General features: G+C 43.6%; 2 pseudogenes; both read left to right on the top strand.

The window, feature by feature from the left end:
* Positions 1-2,350: 2,350 nt before the first annotated feature.
* LOC116100045 lies at positions 2,351-2,473 on the top strand (annotated as a pseudogene).
* Positions 2,474-2,594: 121 nt separating this feature from the next.
* LOC116100044 lies at positions 2,595-2,795 on the top strand (annotated as a pseudogene).
* Positions 2,796-4,314: the final 1,519 nt, after the last annotated feature.

The raw sequence follows: 4,314 nt of genomic DNA on the forward strand, positions 1-4,314 counted from the left end.
CCAGTCTATAGCCTTGGGTAACACAGTAGAAATAGTAGCACAACTTCCTGATACACCTATGGATGATGTTTGCTGATTTCCATCATAGTCTAGACTCCTGGACCTTGATCATTTTGACATTTCTCAGATCACAGTGGTCTTCAGTGGCTGGCTGAGTCTCATGGCAGAGTGTTCCAACAACAGCTCTTCGGCCTTTCTCTTCCACACTCAAATCCCTACAAAATCATACCCTAATAACCCATGAGAATCCACTGCGAATGCTCAGATAACTCAGGATTATCATTTCTTTTAGGGCCAACCTGTGTTGCCTCTGCTACCTCCATTCCTATTTACCATGGAAGGTAATATAGTCACTGTGTTTGAGGATCAAGATGCGACTATCTTTGGGAGGCAGATCTCCTGTACAAAACAGAACCTCATAACCTAGGAAACCCAACATGATGTTTAAAGCGTTTGTGGGAAACTAGCAATGCCTAAAGAAGGTCTGGAAAGTCAAGATTAGAGGATGAAGACAAAAAATCCCTGGGCTTTTGGAGTAAGGCCTGTTTTCTCTTTGTCTTTCTCCTGAGCACCTGGCTTGCTGTAAAGCCTGCTGCAGACAGAATGTCTGAGCAAAGGCTTACATAGTCATATGGACTCACATAGTGGATCCAGTGCTGTCTTAGTCACAGAAATTACCAAGTTGTGCATGCGCAGCATATCCCAGCCCAACTGGGAGTAGTGCTGAAAAGGAGCAATTCTTAAGGCACAATTAAGCTTTCCAAAGCACCTTCTGCGCTGTTGCTTCTCTCAGCCCACAAACACTGCCTTCTGGGGTATTCCATGCTAAACCAGTTGGCTCAGCAAGAAATATCTTGGGTCTGGTTCACAGATGGAGCTATGTGACATGCTGGCACATACAGGAAGTGGAGTGCTACTATATAGTAGTTTTTGAAAGACAGCGGGGGCGTTAAAGGCTCCCAAGTGGGAAGAACTTCAAAAAGTATATATGAATGTCCATCACATAGGCAGAGAGAAAGGCCTGCCGTGTGGAGTTTGACTGATGCCAGGACCAATGATCCCCTAATGGCTGGACAGGCGGTCAGAGATTTTGAAGACATAAGTTAGTCTAGCTGGTGATAATCAGGTGATAGGAAGAGAAGTATAGCTCAGAATGGGCACAGAGCAAAATTGAATGTGGGTCTCCTGTTCATTCTCACTAAAAGGGCTGTACCCCAGAATAGGCTCTTGTTAAGCAGAAAGACAGTGTTATGTGAACTTTCCCTGAACAAGGGATACTCTCACCCCAGAGAAGGCACTGATGGCACACTGAAGAAACATGTCCACTCAAGTACCTTGTGAGTAAATGAGTGTAACTGTGGTTGTTTACAGGAACATAGACAACTGAGAGCAGCTACACCACTAAAGAAAACATCTTGGAGGGACAAGCTTCATGAGACTCTCTCCCCTTCCTCCTCTCCCCTCTCTGCTTTTTGAGATGAAAATGAAGATTGGTCCAACCTTGTGCAGGTCTCCTGTGCATAATTACAGCCCCAGGCAGTTCATGAGGGCACCCACCATACATGCCTAGAGGATAACACTTTACAATGAATATGATCACACATGCTGTACTATCATCCAGTCCCTTTTCTCACACATTACAGGGTTTTGAGAGGTCAACTGGACACTATAACAAGAAAGGCAGAGTCAAAAAAACGCAACCTCCCTACTCTGAAGCTAAGCAAGTGATCACTGCTGAACACTTATTCTACCAATACCAGATGACTATGTAGATCCCTCAGCACTGAGTCAGCTAGACATGTGGAGGCAGACTGGAGACAATGGATTCTCTCCAACTTAGTTTGTTTACCATAGATCTCACCTGGAGTACACTGTACAGCAGAAACAAGAAAGACCCCCCCCCCAGCAAGGAAGAAGGCAAGGACCAAATCTAAACAGTTATCCTCAAACCTCCACACATACAGGTAGTGGTATGTACATACCTGCCAACACATTCTTGCATGTGCACATGTGCACACACACATGTGCATGCAAACATACACATACATACATACATACATACATACATACATACATACATACCATATGAACCCTGCTCTAAAACTGGTGTGTGTACTGGTTAGGCTTCGTTTGTTTGTTTTCCACCCACAGTTTGACACAAACTAGGTCATCTGGCAAGAGACAACATCAACTGATGAATCCCCTCAACTGACGAATCACCTCCATTAGTCTGGCTTATAGGCAAGTCTGTGGGGCATTTTCTTAATTGGCGACTGATGTCAGAGAGAGACCAACCCACTAGGCAGTGTCACCCCTGGGCTAAGGCTGGGTAGCATAAGAACGCAAAGTGAAGCCTATACTTTCAGGGATCATTTCTATAGTTCATTACTAGAGAAGTTTCTCTGAATGTGTAGAGCACCCGAAACCATGAGGAAGGGTAAGCCAGCCTAAATATAGCTATCTCCTGAGAGGCTCTGACAGTATCTTACTGACACAGATGTAGAGGCTCACAGCCATCCATCGAACTGAGTGCAGGGTCCCCAGTGAAGGAATTAGAGAAAAGACCAATGGAGCTTAGGGGTTTGTAGCCCCTTAGGATGAACAACAACATGAACTAACTAGTACCCTCGGAGCTCCCAGGGTCTCAACCACCAACCACGAGGACGAGATGTAGCATCCCCTCCTGAGCGTGAAGCCAGCTCTAGGTGCTGCTTCGGTGCAGCTGCCTCTTGCCATTGATGATCGTTCTTCTCTCCTTTGGGAGGGTTAGAGGGAGGGGATGCAGTCTGAGTGGAATTCGGTTAAAAAAAAAAAAGAACGCAAAGTGAACAAGTCATAGGAAACAAGCCAGCAAATGGCATGTGCCGTTTATGCTTCTGTTCTGACCTCCAGGTTCCTGCCTTGGCTTCCCTCAGTGATGGATTAGGCCAAGTAAACCTTTTCCTCCACAAATTGCTTTCTCATAGTGGTGTTTGTCACAGCAATAAAAAGCAAACTAGAATAAATAAGGAGCATTTTGCTCACATCTCTATGTGAAGCTGAAGTTACCATCCATGGCCAAGAGCATTAGCCTATCCTCTGACATCATGACCCAGGCCTCTTCCACCTGCTGAACTATAAGGTAGATTTCTTCATATAAATTACCCTATCAAGTACTTTGCTATCACTTGTAGTTTGTAGGTTTTTATGCGTGTTTGTCTGCTGTTCTTTTATACTACTTTATAACTAAAATATTAAATAGCCACAATAAGGTAAGGTATGTGTATATGACTGCCTTATACCGGGATGTCTTTCCCTCAACTGAGCACAGTCTTTGTTTAACTGTAAGATGATTTTCCAATAAAACATAATAATTTTAAAAGAAAACACATTGAAAATTATTTCAAACTCTGGATACTACAAGTTTGACAGCTTATATGATAAAATTCTGTCTCCATGGAACTGAAATGTGGATAAGTGTGTACTGAGTGGCATTGCTTTGGGAAGAAAGAAACAGAGCAGACATATCCTGTTAGCACAACGGATGCAATTACAGTAGCCATCATGGGCATCTCCCAAACCTCACCTTCCATCTAACAGCATCCTCTCAAAAAACATCACAGGTTTCATTCCCTTGTCTCCTCACAATAACTATTTTGAGGAAGAAAATGGTATCAAAACAGGGAGTCAGAGAGATGGCTTCAGAGGGGAAGTGCTAGCTACACAAGCCTGGTGACCTGAGATCTAGAACCCATATTTAAAAAAAAAAAATGGACATAGCAGCATGCATCTGTGACTCAGCATGAGAGGTCACAACAGGAGAGCCATCTAGGGGCTCATGGTCTGGCAAAGCTGAGCCCACCACCCTCATGTGTGCTGTTCAACAGAAGCAAGAGAGCATGGTGCCATATGCCTTTAATCCCAACACTCAGGAGGTAGGGACAGATAATTTCAAGGCTACCCTGGTCTACCTAATGAGTTCCTGGTCAGCCAGAGCTAGTTGAGACCCTGCATCAAGAAAAACAAATTCAAGAACCCTGTGGTCCTCATAGAAGGATAATTTTTCCTTAAAAACTAACTGTATTAATTTTTCAGTGACCATTACAGTTCTGATGATCTGCTTCTTATTGTTTTGTGTTCTGGGCATGATATTCCTGTTGGGTATGATCATATGTAAGAAAAACTGGGCTGGACAAAATGATCAATCAAGATAAACTGCCATTTCTCACTGTCCTATTATCCTTTTTGGTTCTGTGTTACTGTCCCCAACATGTGATAAAGTCTACATTAAAAAGTCATGACTGAGAAAACTGAACAGATAATCCTGTCCACTAA

Source organism: Mastomys coucha, unplaced genomic scaffold, assembly GCF_008632895.1.
Source record: "Mastomys coucha isolate ucsf_1 unplaced genomic scaffold, UCSF_Mcou_1 pScaffold20, whole genome shotgun sequence".
Taxonomy (NCBI): domain Eukaryota; kingdom Metazoa; phylum Chordata; class Mammalia; order Rodentia; family Muridae; genus Mastomys; species Mastomys coucha.